Source organism: Antedon mediterranea, chromosome 2 (assembly GCF_964355755.1).
Source record: "Antedon mediterranea chromosome 2, ecAntMedi1.1, whole genome shotgun sequence".
In the NCBI taxonomy this organism is placed as follows: domain Eukaryota; kingdom Metazoa; phylum Echinodermata; class Crinoidea; order Comatulida; family Antedonidae; genus Antedon; species Antedon mediterranea.
In genome coordinates, this window is record NC_092671.1 from 940,006 (window position 1) to 958,781 (window position 18,776).

An 18,776-nucleotide genomic window follows, 5' to 3' on the forward strand; every position below is an offset into this window, starting at 1 on the left:
CTACCTAGAAACACTAAATCTAGAAATCCTAGTTAAGGTGCTATTTTCTCAGATCTTCAATATAAAAATTAATTTTTAAGCAATAAAATTACCAAGTCAGCCTCCTTCCACCAATCCACTCAGAAAATGGAATTTTGTCAACTTTCAGGGTGACATGCGGACCAAATGTAATATGCGGACCAAATGTAATATTTTGGTGGTTTTAATGTTGCATCAATATAGCATCACACTATTAAACAGGCACATCACACTGAACAGGCACATCACACTGAACAGGCACATCACACTATTAAACAGGCACATCACACTGAACAGGCACATCACACTGAACAGGCACATCACACTGAACAGGCACATCACACTGAACAGGCACATCACACTGAACAGGCACATCACACTGAACAGGCACATCACACTATTAAACAGGCACATCACACTATTAAACAGGCACATCACACTGAACAGGCACATCACACTGAACAGGCACATCACACTGAACAGGCACATCACACTGAACAGGCACATCACACTGAACAGGCATATCACACTAAACAGGCACATCACACTAAACAGGCACATCACACTGAACAGGCACATCACACTAAACAGGCACATCACACTGAACAGGCACATCACACTGAACAGGCACATCACACTGAACAGGCACATCACACTGAACAGGCACATCACACTGAACAGGCACATCACACTGAACAGGCACATCACACTAAACAGGCACATCACACTGAACAGGCACATCACACTGAACAGGCACATCACACTGAACAGGCACATCACACTGAACAGGCACATCACACTAAACAGGCACATCACACTAAACAGGCACATCACACTAAACAGGCACATCACACTAAACAGGCACATCACACTAAACAGGCACATCACACTAAACAGGCACATCACACTAAACAGGCACATCACACTGAACAGGCACATCACACTGAACAGGCACATCACACTAAACAGGCACATCACACTAAACAGGCACATCACACTAAACAGGCACATCACACTAAACAGGCACATCACACTAAACAGGCACATCACACTAAACAGGCACATCACACTAAACAGGCACATCACACTTAACAGGCACATCACACTTAACATAACCTCATTTGTTATGTCAACATTTTGTATTATTTTCCTTTATTTTTTAGTTAAATTATTAATTAAATGTATTGTTACTATCAGTATTTACTCACAAGCCTTTCATATATTCACATACAATAGGATGCCTAGCCTTATAATTTACTTACTATCAGTATTTACTCACAATGAAAGACCACTTTCATATATTCACATATGATACCTAGCCTTATAATTTAGGGCATACATACATACTGTAGGATTTTTAAAATCTGTCTGTGGAATTGCACTGCTTGCTAGCATTGATTTTCTATTATGTCATTTTGAAACATTTCAAACATCAAGTGGTTAAAGCCTTAACATTCTAAATTATCTATCGGAACAAAATTGTACACTGGAGAATAAAGTGGGTTCTATGAAGTGAGCAGCATCCTACAGTATCTGTCAAATGTCATTCATGTTGTATATTCATGTACTTCATTCATGTGGGTGTTTTTGCTCTAGGTATTGACATTCAAAACCATGCTTAGCATAATTATTAATTTTAATTAAATCATATTTGAAAAAGATGGTCTTAAACCAGCCCACGAAATTCAGAAAAAAGAAGGTCGGCAAAAAATTGCCGACCTTAAATTCGCCAAGGTCGGCAGTCTCGGCAGTTCTAAAAATAGAAAATTCACCCCAACCAAGGCCTAAACCTCTTGCTAACCTAAAAGGCCTAGCTAGGCCTAGCCTCCCTAGCTATATGTTATGCAAAAAGAACTAGCAAAATTAACTAAAATATAAAAACCTAACACTAAAATCTACAAGATAAATTCTATTTGATAATTAATTGCTGAACATCATGGTTCTGGAGCTAGCCGTACACAGAGCATAGTTGCTTGCTTGGCATGACAGGGTATTCCCCTACACAGGTCTGTGGCGCGCAGCGCTGTGCCCAGCAGCCAGCTTGGTTGATAGGAAAGCATGCAGCTCACACACAAAATGATGTAATGGTTGAGTGAATTCAGGGATCATCTTAATTCCATGGTTTGTTAACTAAACACAACATGGTGGTGAATATGCCTGTTAAAATTTCAATGATACGATCCCTTAAAGTACCATGTTGTTGCTAGGAGGCTTGAAAGGAGGGATCTAGCCTAGTTTCTAGGTCGGCAATCTCTTGCCGTCCTCTGACAATTTAAGGTCGGCAATAAGGTCGGCAATTGCCGATTGCCGACGTGAAATTCGTGGGCTGTTAAACTGAATCGCTGAGGATTAACTCTGAACTAAATTTCTGAGAATACGATGGTGTTAAATTGAATCACTAAATCCACTAAACAGGTGGGTTACAAAGCCCCATCATATTATCTTCAAAAACAATTTTTCTAATTTGGAAAATTAAGCTCCTACAGTTCTCATGGTTTTTTTAAAAAGAAAAACCTCAAAACTCACCAAAGTAGTGATAATATATTTTGTATATTAGTCGAATCTGTTCTTTCTTTGGAAAGGTATTTTCTATATATTTATCAAATCATTTTTTATTTAAAAAAAAAAGACAATGGTACATTCCCGGTCACAGCTTGGAGGACCAAGCTTACACAGGGTTATGGTTTCAAAAAAGATATTTTATCATAATAAAAAATTTACAATTTTATAGTCAGGGAAAAAAAAGTTATTATTTGTTAATTAATTATTAATATTTACTTTCCTAAAATAAAATTGTGAGAAACATTTGATTTGCTAGATACTCCCACATTTATTTGGATAGTTTGCTGGTCAATGGTAGTTTGCTGGTCAATGGTAGTTGGCTGGTCAATGGTAGTTGGCTGGTCAATGGTAGTTGGCTGGAAGAGTAAGTAAATTTCTTATGATTCACATAAAATGCATGCTGTAGTCTGATAAAGTGATTCAGACATAGACTTTAATTTGCTCATGTTGGGGATAAAATACTCAACATAGGGGGATTTCCCCTCATAATTACTGGTTGATCAGCATAAAATAATCAATAAAGTGCTCTGTGGATAATTGTTAACCAGGATGTGCATCAATGCCTTATTGTAATATTTAAGTCAATTTTTGTTGGTATTCATCAATGTTCTTGGAATTGCTATTAAAATACAAAGAAAATCCATGCCGCAGGCCTTTTCTCCTTTTTTTGTTAGGAATATCATTACAGCTTCAATACACCAATATTACGAATGGAGAATACAGAGATTTAAATATTAATGTTCAGATTAGGTTTGAGCACTAAGCTATACTGTAGCTCTGTCTACACTATCAAACTTTATGTGACAACAAAATGTGATGTGCCTATAGACATGATGATGTCATATCACTACCATATTTGGGCATAGTATCACTACCATATTTGTGCACACACTTGTTTTTGTTTGTTTGATACAATGATAGTGTAGAGCATTAGATACCAAAAACACTAGTTTACAAACAATGCACCAGTACCGGAAAAACAAAAGCTTAATGTTTAATCCAAAGGATCAAGTAAGGATGTTTTCTAAAACAATTAACAAGAACGGTCGTAAACCCAAATCAAGATTTAATGTCCAAAAAACCTTTATACAGTTAGAGCTACAATGTGAAATCGAAAATTCAGTAGAATAGAAGCCAAGGAAGAATATCAATTCAAATGAAAACTAAGGTCTGATGTAATAACTAAATTACTGTATGGTCTGAACATCCTAAAGGAATTTCTATGATCTGACACGATGATCCCTCCCCCACCTCCTTCCCCACAGTAATCAAACAAAGAGCTTATAACTATCAGAAAGTACAACAAGATTAGTTATCAAATCCTAAGTTTTAACAGGAAATTCAAAGGTAAAGATAGGCCTAAGTTAGATGACTTTAAAGCATCTTATATTATACACGTTTTAGGACATGATGGATCTAGGTGTCTAAACAAGATATGCTGGATTAAGGCTCTGTGATGGGAGAAGGGCAGTGATTGATTTCAGTATTTAAGATGTTTGTTTCAAATATTAAAGGACTTATTTTATAATGTTTTCATTTCATGTTTTACCGAGTCACCTTTCTGGTTCCCACTTGGACGCAACGCAACAACAGAGCGAGTTGACCAATCACAAGCTAGTTTGAATGTTTCAATGCGTCATGATTGGCCAATATTTTACTTTAACCATATTATTGATACAGTAATAGGATTAATTGAAATATCAGTTTTCTATTAATGTACCACAGATAAAATGTAATTGGATTAATTATGCAGAACTGGATACAGCATCTCTTCAATTACCCAAATATAATCCATTGCTTAAGTATAATCAAACACCCCCTAATTTAGGATAAATATGGACATAAGATTTTGATCAATTTCATGTAATCCAAGTATAAAGCTCTCTCTACTCTATCAAACTTTATGTGACAACAAATGTGATGTGCCCAAATATGGACATATTTGAGTATACCATATTTTTTTTTGTCTAGTTTGATATTATAGACAGAGCTTAAGGCACCTTCCCATTTCCGCAAAATGTCATACTCAGAAGAGTATAGCTGAACTGAATGCTTGTCAGTATACCATACAACAGTGATGTGACACTTTGTAATTGTTTTTGTTAGTTTTTCATTTATCTGTTTTTGTATATACAAACAAAATTTCTATGTATATTTTATATGCAAATGACAATAAATGGAAGTAATTTTCCACTGATGAATGAAAATATAAAGTTGCTTGAACAGCTCTTCATCATTGTTGTTATTTAGATACTTGGCTTTAAACTGAAATAAAGTATTGTAGTGAAGTTCCATAAACTAGGTAAACTTAAAAAATAAGTTTTGATGACAATGTCTAAAGCTCTGTCTACACTATCAATGACATCATCATGTTCATATATGGGCACATCACATTTGTTGTCACAAAGTTTGATAGTATAGACAGGGCTTAGGTAAACAAGTGAGCAACAGGTTTTACAATCATCACAAGTAGACTGATTGATTCTTAGTAGCTTGATCTAAATACACTGTTTTTAAGCAATTCATTAAAATTCATCAGGTTTCCTAGAAATAAATTGCATGGCAGTTGAATAGATTTAATTACGGGTAAAACCAATTGGTTTGACATGCCAAGTTCCCATCGCTGATTTGATCACTGAAACTAAGAAAACTGGGGCAGTCATCACATTAGATTGTTGTTCTACTCTAAGGGTCTGTTTCTGCTGCATAACGCAATTTAACCGGTTATTTTAAAATAGATTAAAAATAGATAACAATAACAAGACCGCGTTTCTGCTCAATTTGTGCTCCGAAATAACCGGTTAAATCTATGGGTGGTCGTCGAGCAAAACGTCATCATTACCCAAAATGCAATACACTCAGACGGAAGTAGTAAGTTGGCTGTTTGTTTACATCGACGTCGTCAATAAACACGTGTGTATATCGCCGAACATCTCAAACATGTTAAAATAATAAAATGTTGTCTACAGGTCTACAAGTTTTGTTTTTTGTAAAGCCTACTTACTGATCGCTAATAAAATTAATTCTCATGGCGCCTTCAATAACATGGGGAGGGTCGTGCAGCGCCCGATCGCCTAGGATAATTTTTATCTAGCCTAAAATTCCTCTTGAACAAAGGCGATGATGATACGGCCCTTCCCACGTGAACGACTGTTGTCTTTCGCGAGCGCGGTCCTACAAAAAACCAAACGGAAACAAAAACGAGACTTAGAATGTTGCAGTACCTACCAAACGAGAGTAGATAATTGTTAATTAATTATGAAACCCTAACTTTTATAGCAACAATCGTCCGAATTTATGTTAAAAACGACGATTTTAGCCACAAAAACTTAAATCAAACGAGAGTATCCAAGTCATAGAATATCGCACGCACATAGTGCCTTTAATAGAATAATGAGTATTAAACATTGTTTCGTATATTTATGTAAATAAAAATCATATTTAATATATTATCAAATGCTCTCATAACCTTTGTTTTCGGTCAATGTGATGTTTTTCTAAAAAAATTATATAAAACGATCAAATTAAGATTGTTCATTGTTCTCCTATTAAAGGCACTAAGGGCGTGCCATAAATACGCTCGTTTGGATTAAGTTTTTGTTGCTAAATTCATCGTTTATAACATAAATTCGGATGATTTTTGCTATAAAATTTGGGTTTTCATAATTAATTAACCATTATCTACTATCGTTTGGTAGGTATTTGCAACATTCTGAGTCCCTTTTGTTTCCGTTTTGGTGTTAATATAGGACCATCCATACCCTTCGCAAGCGTGTACTAACGCCTCAAATTGCTTAGCTTGGGTAGTCCCCGGAACTCCACCCCAAATTCCTCTTTTACTTTCGCAAAAATGTTCTTATTTATTATCTGTGATTCTTTTCTATTGCCTGCCATCCTTCCCCGTACTTTCTCTCCCCCCACAACTGAATAACATATCTTGTGATTTCATTCATCCACATACATGTTCACTTCTTCGTTCGACTGTCAAAACCACGAGGAAAACACGCACCGTATGCGACGGTATCTGACCCGGGGTCACAACTGTCAATCAAATAACCGTTATTTCGTGTTGCAGCTAAGAATTGCTCAGCGATAACCGGTTAAACGGCGTTCTAACACCGATTTAAATTGGTGTTTTAACCGCTGCCTTTTAACCGGTTACCACAAATGTGTCCTGTTTCTGCTGCCAAGAAAATGGAGTTAATTTATTCACACCGATTTTAATTTATTCACACCGATTTTAACCGGTTATTTTTTATGCAGCAGAAACAGGCCCTAATAGACTAGTTGCAAAAAAAAAACCAATAATTAACAGCAGCCTGAGTAAACTCCATTGCAAAAGTCTTTGGCTAAACCTAGCAGTACTATAGTTGCAAAATAGCCTGTGTTTTTAAGTTGCAAACAGTGCTGTGTACAATAAACCTATGTAACCTAGTCTGTGGGTAAAACCCATGCAAACTAGCATAGTATGCAATTTAAACTGACTGTTGTGAAACTATTTGAAACTGACTGGTAAACCCTATTGGAAAGTGACTGTGGTAAAACCCATTGGAAACAGTCTGTGGGGAAAACCCACTGGAAACAGTCTGTGGATAATAAAACCCACTGGAAACAGTCTGGGTAAAACCCACTGGGAATAGTCTGTGGGTAAAACCCACTAGAAACAGTGTGTGGATAAACCCCATTTTGAACAGTAGCATTTTGTTAATTTCCCCCTCTGTAAACTTATCTCATAAGAAATCAATATTTGGGTGAACTTAAAGTTGGCTATAGTATGAGACTGAAGAAGATACATTTCATATTTGTTAATCATCTCTTTGATGCTTATAGAAAATCTCTAATTACCTCTGTCTATTCATTTATTGATTTTCACTAGAAGCTAGTTAGTAAAGTTCCTATAATTATGAATAATAATCAAAATGGCTGATTTAATTATTTTCCAGATAGATCTGTCATATAATTTACAATAAAAGATTAGTTGACGATAGAAGTGAAATTCAATTTTGTTTTACGACTAATGTATTCAATTAAACATGCAACATGCATTAAAGTTTGTGTATGCAATGTATAAAGCTACTGTATTATAGTAGCCATCACTATTTTCTTATTTTACTTTTATTTCTACAACAATCCAATTCAACAAAAGGCAATGTGTTTGCATACAGTATTCAGTGGAATAAGTACCTATTGTTGTTCAATATGTATCATTAACAAAGATGCTCCTACAGCATAATCCATAAGGACCATTACACCTCACAAGCTTGTTGAAAAACTATGCCTTTGTAACAAAATTAACATTTTTTTTTAAACATACGATAATGTTGTGCAACATCTAAAAACCTGGAACCAATATAACCTTGTAACTCGTATTCTCAAAAATCTTATTTTGCACCGTAAAAAAGGAGGCACATTGACACAGATGAGCACCATGAAATAATATGTAATAATATGTTCTTGTTGTGAGTTTTTAATATTGGTATTGCAGGGAATAATTTCGCCAGTGTAGCATAGCAAAAAGCTATACAAAACAACCTTATTGCTACACATTTCGCCAGTGTAGCATAGCAAAAAGCTATACAAAACAACCTTAATGCTACACATTTCTACAATTGTGTAGCAAAAAATACAATACAAAACTATATGTTTCTGGACTCAAAAATCAGTTTGATTAGCAATATTGCTAAACAAAATTTTAAAATGAAATCTTCCCCTGTATTGTTGTATTGTCATGTTATTTTATATATGAGTCAAAATATGCTAAGGTGTTACATAAAATGCCATTTTAATTTGTATTTATAAAAAATATTATATACTATACACTAATATGTGTAGGGAATTAATAGATAGTTTAACATGCAACGGTATAACTTACACAGTTTCATTTCACTTCACCCACTATTTTTTTTTTAAATTTCAAATTTGTTGTGATAATGGCCTATTCTCACACCATGAATTTGTAACATTTTGAGTGTCACTTCATAATCCAATTTATATTTGATAATTGTGAAGTATAATAAAAAATATTGATTGGGATATTGGAAGTACATGTATAAACAATAAATAAAATCAATATATTGACACCACAATATTTTATTTTTGTATAATAAATTAATATCTTTGCTTGTGCTGACGTGCGTTACTGTGTCCGTCAACAATCAAGTTTGACTAGGCCTAGGCTGGGTTAGGCCTAGAACAACGGCAATACGAAAACCAAAATGTTAAACAATTCAAGGATATGTTTACTCTATATAATGCATCAGATTTTAAATGTTATGTAATTTAATTGTATATAAATCCCGATTTAAAAAAAATGTCACCATTGTCTGTCAAAAACTAACGCACGCAATGTTTTCCTGTCATTACCGCCGAGAATGAGCAAACAGACGATACTACATGGCAGCCTACAAATATAGCTCCCGCGATGGCTTCCCGCTGCAAAAATTCTTCACAGAATGTAAACTTGCGTCGCTAAACAACGAAAACTAGTATCTGTCAAAAATATAACGCACGCAAGATATAACGCACGTAAGTACTTAACATTATTAGAAATCATAAATAAATACATTTAGAACATAAATACATAGTTTAGGCTTTATATATTTAATTCTAATGGTATTTTAGGCCTAATAATTACCTCGGTACGGCTATTAGGGCGAACTGTCTCAAGCGACAGCGATAGGCACACGCCTAGGCTAATTTGCTCAGTGTTTTGACTGACCTTTCTAAATCGTGCGTTATATTTGACAGATATTTCTTCCGTGCGTTAGGCCTTGACATATTTATTGGTTAGATTTTAGTTAATTTTAATATCATGGAATGTTCTTTTCAAGTTTTAATACATGTAATTCCTAGGTTTTATAACTAGGCCTAAGCCTATACTTCAAACAAGTAGCAATCGCTGGTATTCCGTCTCCGGAGGAGCGCTGGCGAACACGTGCGTTATATTTGACGGACGGCGGCCGTGTATATAAGGATTTGGCAGATCGTGTATTTCATTTCAATTACAAATAGCGTATTTTAATAGCTTTTATACTTCATAAAAAAAAATATTTAATGGAATTAAACAATTTAGTTTCATTTTGTGTGTTGATGATTAGCATGGTAAAATAATTTTGAAGTATAACATTTATTCCAATATAATTATAAATAAATAGATACTATATATTAATACCTATAATAAAAATATAGTTAAGTAACTAACAGGCTATTTAATTAGTATTAACTCAATAATAATTAAGTATACTAAATTAAAACAAATAGAAATAAAACAAATTAAAATATAAAAGAATAAATCAAATGTAGGCCTACTAACATAAATAAAAATATTTAAAGAAATATTAAATAAATAAAACATATAGATTTACTAATATAATAAATAAAAATATTAATAAAATAAATACAAAATTAATATTTTTTTCTGTACTTGCTGTATTTTCAGAATGGTTTTAAAAATAAAAGTAAAAATGGAAGAGATAAATAAGGGCTCACCAACCCCGAAAACTAATTCAAGAGGTGCCGTCCATTCAAAATTGTATAGAGAAAGATGTTCTATTTATGCATCATGCACGTTTTCATGTTGACTGTATAATAATTAGGCAATTAAGATAATTGTTTCAGATTAATTTTCAATTTAAATATTTCAAACCATTTTGATGACATGTTTAGTTGTGTTTTTATACATGCAAGTATTGTATACCGGTAGTTGAATTTGCCAAGTGAAAATTACTGTATGTCGGAGATTACATAACGGTATTTGGATTTTATTAAAATATTGGTAATTTTTAATAAATAGCCAACCTTCACACCTAAAGTGTACTCTTATCATTTTTTTTCTCAAACTACATGCCCAATAGTGTTTTCCAGACAACACACACACCCACACCCACAGCTTCGTCTGTCAAACTAACACACGCAAGCGTAGTGTCTGTCAAACTAACACACGCAAGTACACCTCAAATAATGTCATTATTTTCAAAGATATGCCATTTGATATTATTTTTCCTCATAAAACATTTTGCCATTATGACTTTCTGCCATTCTATCAAGAATAGTTAATAACCAAAGGATTTACAGTGATTAAAGTACAATTAAAACGGCGTAATAAATTTTCACCAATTGCATGCTAATTTTTTAAAGACAAAAACACTTTTATGTGATTATTGAGAAATTTTTTTCCGCATTTATACTTTGAAATGTAGTATATTAAACATAATTAAATAAATTATAAGACATAGTTATGATAATTTTATTATTTGTTCAAGAAAAACAACAAAATTTTGTCCGTCAAAACTAACACACGCAATTGCTACACCAATTAAATTAAAATACATTTTTTGAAGTTCATGTTCAGTGACTTATCTTTTTTTTAGTATTGCCTGAAAGATATGTTTTTACTCAACAATTTCAGGTTATAAAAAAAAAAAAAGGTTAAAGATGAAAAATTGACCTCTGTGTTACAGTTTTATAACACTTTAGCATATTTTGAGTCATATTGTAATTATGATGTATTTGAAGACGAGCAATGTAATTTTCTCCTTGTGGGAACGAATAAAGATTATACTTATACTTATACAATGAATTAAATAATGCAGTAAAAAGTCCTAGCTGATGATATACTACAATATGATGTCGAGCAATAAAGCAAGGCAATAGACCACAGAGTTATGATGCTTGGCTACCACTCCAAGGGTCCTAAATTCAAGTCCAGTCACATGTCAGGATTTATTTTTCTAAGGACAAAATTACAACTCCAATCCCAAAGACTTGTAATAAGACTTTGTTCATGTAGAGCATCTTGTGTATATGTTTGTCTTGTGAACCTCTGAGGGTCCCTAATGATCAGCAATAGGTGGATGGATCACCCTCTTAATATGGTGTAAAAAAAAAACTATGTTTCTCATGTCAATGAAAATTAGTAGTTACAGTTAATACAACACAGTTATTATGCATGGGAAGCAGCTGTATGCTGTATACTATATTGCTTTAACACTGTATGCTGTATACTATATTGCTTTACCACTGTATGCTGTATACTATATTGCTTTAACACTGTATGCTGTATAACTATATTGCTTTACCACTGTATGCTGTATACTATATTGCTTTACCACTGTATGCTGTATACTATATTGCTTTACCACTGTATGCTGTATACTATAATATTGCTTTACCACTGTATGCTGTATACTATATTGCTTTACCACTGTATGCTGTATACTATAATATTGCTTTACCACTGTATGCTGTATACTATATTGCTTTACCACTGTATTTGCTTAGTTCTTTACACAGGTAAGTGATTTGGTTCCAACCAACCCAACCCAAGTTAGCAATAGCTGTGCATGTGTAAATATCTAAGCCTGAACGGGATAAATACTAAATTGGGATAAAAGATGAACAAATATTTACCAAATACAATGGGTCATGTTGGTGGTTGTTTATGACTAACTCTTAAACGCCAATGCACTCTCACCAATCACAGCATCTGATTACTAAAAATGCCTGCAAAAAGAGAGAGAGAGATGTAGTTAAAAATATTTATTAAATATAATTTATAACGTACTATAAGACAACATGGCTGCAACAACAGTCCATCAACAGAAGTACTAGTTAAAAAAAAAGTGCTGAGGAGAGTTAAAAGCAGAAGATCCACTATCACCGGGAAATCGTGTGACCCTCCAACTCTGTCGTGCAATGTATTAAAGTTAACCAAATTATTAATCTCCCTTTTTCTTTTCTGCATTGCTTACAGGGGCCTGCATAATAGCAGTATTCAGTGAGGCCTAGGGGCCTGCATAATGACAGTATTCATTACAACAAATTAAATATCAGCATTATCTTGCCGGATTATATAATAATTATGTACCATAAAACAATTGAACTTTGACATCTGCATTGTTTTATTCTTATGTGATTATGTGATTATGTAGGATGGTGTAGAGCAGATTTTGAATGACAAGCCAGGCTTATTATGATTTTGAGTAAGTCTTTCAATTTAGAGAGTGGGGTTTGTATAAAAAAATAAAATAATGTCACAGAAATATACAAAGTTTCCATGGCATTTTAGAGGTTGAACTTACTGATTATTGTAGATCATTTTTTTAACTGGCCCGACTTTCATTTTAACTGGCCCGAATTTCATTTTTACTGGCCATCAATAATGTTATTTTATCATCTACAGTATGGAGATTTTACTGCTCAAAAACAGGCAAGTTACAGGGATGGAGGTTTTACAAACTCGTTGTTCTGGGTTTTACTAGACATACCATACACTAATGCCATAAAGGCAACCACTGAAACGTGACTTAAGCTGCTTCTCAATTTTGACTTCTCATAGTAATTTGTATAATATAAATAAGATCATGAATTCATGGTAGTAATCAGCGAACCGTAACTAATCAGAACAGAAGTGAAATATCGAGATGAGTATTGGTATCTATATATTACATTATTATAATCCAGAAAGCTTTGTCAACTTCCTAAAGGTACTACTGTTCTTCTATTTCTATCTTTCTTTCTGTCAATTATTATTCTTTCAGCCATGATAAACACATTGCAATTAGACAATAAATCAATTTTTAGCAACACCCTACCAAGCTACAGGATCACTATGCGATCTTTGTACTGTTTTGGTTTTTTTTCTTAGCTGCAGACTAAAATCACATAGCAAAAGGAAAAAAGTATAAAATTCATCTACAAAAATATGAAAATAACTTTGGAAAGGTCAGTCTCGAAATGTGTGGTGAAAAATCAATAAAACTAACACATACTGTGGCTGATTGATTAGTTTATACAGTATGTCTATGGTGTTAAACTTATTCTACACTGTGGTTTCAATTCATCATTATACCAAATAGAATTTTCAATTATCCAAATTGTATTAAGGCATCATTAAATAGATTACCAAATTTAAGTTCTCAATAAGGAAAAGGTTAATTGTATAATAGAATGCGTTGAATACAACATGAGAATATGGCTTAAAAACTAGTATCTCTTAATATCAACAAGACAGCCAAACATTTGAAATCTCCAGCAAGCTATAATACATTATCAAACTTTATGTGACAAAAAAAATGTGATGTGCCCATATATTATATGGAAACGATGATGTCATATTACTACTATATTTGGGCACATCACACTTTTTTTGTCAAGGTGAATGGAAAATGCAGTCAAAAGACAGGATCTAGGATTCTTTCTCTGTGACAACAATCACAACTTATAACAGATTTGTTAAATGTTAAATTCAATGAACCTTTCTTTCAAATATGCTTTAGTAATTGTTTGTAGCCCAAGCTATTAAGTATTGTTGAATACCAAGAAACTGGTTTTGTGTACCCAGCAGAAGACTTTATAGCATAATCCCTACAAAATGCTTTGTTGTTGTCATATAAAATGAACATTGTGTATTTATAGTAAACTTTAGTATTGATGCATATCACAAGGAAACCATCACAAAATATTAATTTAAAAATGATTTAACATTTGAATTAAACTGAACATAATCATATATACTGTACATTGTCAGAATGAATGTTATTATGTCATACAATTCAAGCAGGACAGACTCATCAAATACAAAAAAAAAACAAATCTTATTCCAGTATAGGACCTGTACAGTATACTATATACATATTTGTTGGATTTTGTAAAATAAATCTACTTTATCATTTTAAATTAATTTGGATAAAAAGAACACCTAATTTTACGTCACTGACAAAATCGATCTTGCATTTTAAAAATAAATACAGTAGTTTATTAAACAAAATTAAATTATCTGTTAGTATACAGTAATATATATAAATTAATAAAATTATATTATCAAATTACAAAAGTTAATCCATACAACAGAAACAATTGAAATCAATCAAGTAATATGTTGATTAGTCTTGTGTTATTAAATTTAATACAAAAGCTACAGTAATAATATAATCTGACAAAAGAAATAAATTTTATTCTTATTATGAATAATTAATTGTAATTTACGCTTACATTATGCTAAAGCCTCAGTACATGGTTTGAAATATGCACTGTAATAATTGCAAAATTCTTATTTACTAACTAAGTACATTCTAAAAATAAAATATACAGTAATTAATGCTAGTTGAACATTTAAACAACTAGCTGTTCTGCAAAATAATTACTTTTCAAATTTTAGTCTATAAAAAAACATATACAGTTTAAGGATTTTTCCAATTTAGCCCATGAATTCAAATGCTGTGTAAATAAATGTATGCTTGCTAGTTTATTAGTGGGTTACTCATTTTGCTAGTCAGATTTGTACAAATAACAAGGATTTGCCACCAGTGGATAAAAAGGCACATTTTTCTAGCCTTGTTTGCGATGTACTTTGTTAGTTTAGTAGTGCCCTTATTATTTTTCTACATCATTTATTTCTTATGTTTAGATGAGATTTAATGTAGGTTACATGTTATAACTAGAACAAAAACTGCACATGTAGCAGAATCTAATTAGATCATGCATGTATGGTAGTAGCAAACGACGACGGCGGTGAGTGTATATTCTTAGTGAAGATTGCGTGACAATATAATCAATACAACTGCTAAATAAACCACAACAGTAATTCAGCATACTGCAGCGTATCTTTAAGAACACGTATTGATTTTATTTACTGGCACAGTGGTCAGCGTCGCCCTCGGTGGTGATGAAGCTTTTGGACCGAGACTAATGCTCTAGTTGCTCATCAGCAATAAAATCATACGAAAAAAAAAATTGTTCATTTTGTTTTTTAGTGAAGCATACATAATATATGAGTTGGCCAATAATAATAATTTAATAGTATAACAATAACAACTATATATTCTTTACTAGTATAGTAGTCAAGGTAAATATTTAATACTAGTTTGCTACGTACTATAAATACTGTAATAATTAGTTTGAAAGATTATTTTTATTATATAACTTGCGATAACGCAAAACCAAATCAATGAATTTAAAACCATAATATCCATATTCGTAATGTACGCATTAAAATACTTAAAAGCCAATTTGCGTTAAATCCTTCAAATTCTATTTTTAAAACAAACTTTAATCTTCTTTTACTACATTAATGTGATATTGCAATAATTTATATGAAAGCAAATAAATTATAACATTAATGTATTAGAAGACAACATAACTGAATGTTTAGGCTACAAAAGGATATCTAACCTGGTACTGTACCTTGATCAGTTTTGATCATTTTAAACTAACATTACAATACAATGTTCTGCAAACTACATACTGATCTTGCCAAAAATATGTGTACAGGAAAACATACAAAATGCAATTGATTTGTGTGGTTAAAGTTGCTATGTAATGACAAATCCTGTAAGTGTGTTGTGTACGTTTTAAAGGGAAAACCCTGGGCTGCCTGCCCTGATTTTTTTCAGCACAATTTTTACTCTCTAAAAACAAAAATACAATGTAATTTCCGGGGACCTAGTGATATAACACTACTAAAATGTTTACAGAAATCAAAATAAATCCTGACATTTATCATGTGAGCGCTAACAATTTGTTTTTCTTCACAACAACAGATGACAATGAAAGAATTATCCTGCTTCTTCAGATTTTAATCTGCATGATTTAATGAGGCATAGAATTTAAACCACCATTAGCTGATGAAAAATCTATGCAGCAGCATCATTAGGCCTAGACGGTACTAGCTGCTCTATGCTGATAGCCTGCCCTATTCACCAATCATACTATCCACTTATAATATTACAATATCCTAGATTACATAAACTACAATATTAACTACTTGCTGCTACACAACAGAACAGGATAATAATTAATGTGTAATTCTACAATAGCTTTGTATACTTACTGAACTAATAATTCACAGAGCTATTTCATGAAACATCATTCACATTTCATCTTATTATAATTTAATAGGTTAAAGACCAAGGGTTAAAGTGCACCATGATTAACCTACAGACTTAAGAATAATAGAGAGTAAGTCTGTACTCGAATAAATAAACCTCATTCATTACAAATTTTTAATGTTAAAGGATATTTAATTATGAAGCATGTAGCTATATTTATTCTGTAATACATAGCGTATTGGATTTGAAAAGGATTGTGATAGGATGCTATGGCCTATTCTAAAGAAATTTAAACCTGATAATCACTGAAGCATAAAATTATCTTGGATTTTTTATTAATATGGTCAAAGAATGATTAACATAATGCTTTAGTATAGTGAAATTCAACATGCTAATTAGATGTCAATAAAGAATTACATGGTGTCAAAGTTCATGTCGTGTGGAGGTGGTAGCTTTTGAGCATCCACGCATATTAAGTAGGTCACTTTTTAACATAGGATTCAGCCCACGAAATTCAGAAAAAAGAAGGTCGGCAAAAAATTGCCGACCTTAAATTCGCCAAGGTCGGCAGTCTCGGCAGTTCTAAAAATAGAAATTTCACCAAGGCCTAACCTCTTGCTAACCTAAGGCCTAGCCAGGCCTAGCCTCCCTAGCTATATGTTATGCAAAAAGAACTAGCAAAATTAACTAAAATATAAAAACCTAACACTAAAATTTACAAGATAAATTCTATTTGATAACTGCTGAACGATGTTCAGCCAGGGAGAAACATCGTGGTTATGGAGCTAGCCGTACACAGAGAGCATAGTTGTTTACTTGACATAACAGGGTATTCCCCTACACAGGTCTCGCGCTGTGCCCAGAGATAGAAAGCATGCAGCTCACACAAAATAATGCATGATGCAATGGTTGAGTGAATTCAGGGATCATCTTAATTCCATGGTTTGTTAACTAAACACCACATGGTGGTGAATATGGGTGTTAAAAGTCTCAATGATACGATCCCTTAATGTACCATGTTGTTGCTAGGAGGCTTGAAAGAAATTTCTAGGTCGGCAAGAGAATGCCGTCCTCTGACAATTTAAGGTCGGCAATTGCCGATTGCCGACGTGAAATTCGTGGGCTGAGGATTTTTATACCATAAATCAGATATTCTAAATTATTTTACCTACAGTATAAAAATAAATGAGTATTCTACTGTGTTGGTTTAGATTATGGAAACTAAGTATTGTATAGTAATTAGTAAAAATTAAAACCTGATGGTTTTGTTGCATGCTGTAGCCTACTGTACACAAGCCCAATCCTGATAGTATACAGTACTGTAGGTTGTTTTAGCTTTCTGGTATCCACTACAGGTACCTTACAGTAACAATTACTACTGAAAAATTCAATCATCTAAATGGCTTAAAATAAATTTTCAATTTTAATTATGAGAATATTGTATGAATATCAATTATGGTGAATATTAAAGAATAAATTAAATCCTGATTTGAGTTCATTTATGGACAAATACAATGTGGCCGCATGGTTTAGTTACATACTGTACTATAATTTGGAAATCTAGGCGTCTTCTCAATATTGAAATCCAATTAAAGTAGATGAGTCTCTTAGTTTGGTGGAATCCCTTCTCCACCCCTCCTCCCCAATCCAAGCATTTATGGGCAACCTAAAAGCTTGTTGTGTATTTTGCATTCAACTGTTTTTGCAACAAAATATCTTTTTAGTCTAACATAGTTTTGTATGAATGTTTTGCTATGCAATTTTCTAAATGTCAGTAGTTTTGCTATGCTACACAGTACACTGGACAAAATTATTATTTAACTAGGTAAAATTTTTTTTACACCTCGAATCAAAGTATACACTTGACTGGCACTTATGATAAATCTCACAAGATTAAGAAGATATGCTACAAAATCTGATGTCCATCATGTATGAATGAATATGTTGATCTGATCATAGCTCTTCTAAATCTGTTAGGATTAGCTGTACATACTACAGTTCATGGTAGCACTAACTACACATGGGAAATGGTTTGTGAGTCGGATTGATTATAAGCCCGTAGCCAGAGGGGGTTCAAGGGTTTGAATGAACCCTTTTTTCCTGAAGCATGCCATTTTTAGACTAGATATTAAATGAAAGTATGGTATATAGGCTTAACTAGATAGGATCATGAGCCCCTTTTTCGGTAAAAAGGAACTTCCTTGCGGGCTTAAATGAAGTTGTGGTATACTGTAGATACAGTTACTCAACTCACAGTTTGTCTAGACCATAATATTTATATGTCCTTCTATGACACTACATTTGTGTAAGAATTCAATATTTTACAGATAATTACAAATTTGCATTTAGTATTATTTAAAGCAACGTGGC

At 32.9% G+C, this 18,776-nt stretch overlaps 1 protein-coding gene across 4 annotated transcripts in view; it reads right to left on the reverse strand.

The window, feature by feature from the left end:
• LOC140039987 (uncharacterized) overlaps positions 1-18,776 on the reverse strand; it is a 78,164-nt gene that overhangs the window by 47,511 nt on the left and 11,877 nt on the right. For 3 of the 4 annotated variants that reach the window (XM_072085586.1, XM_072085587.1, XM_072085583.1), the window contains exon 2: positions 11,989-12,081. The exons of the other annotated variant lie outside the window; for it this stretch is intronic. The gene's annotated coding sequence lies outside the window, so the exon portion shown is untranslated. The remainder of the gene's footprint in view (positions 1-11,988; positions 12,082-18,776) is intronic. 4 annotated transcript variants of the gene reach the window in all.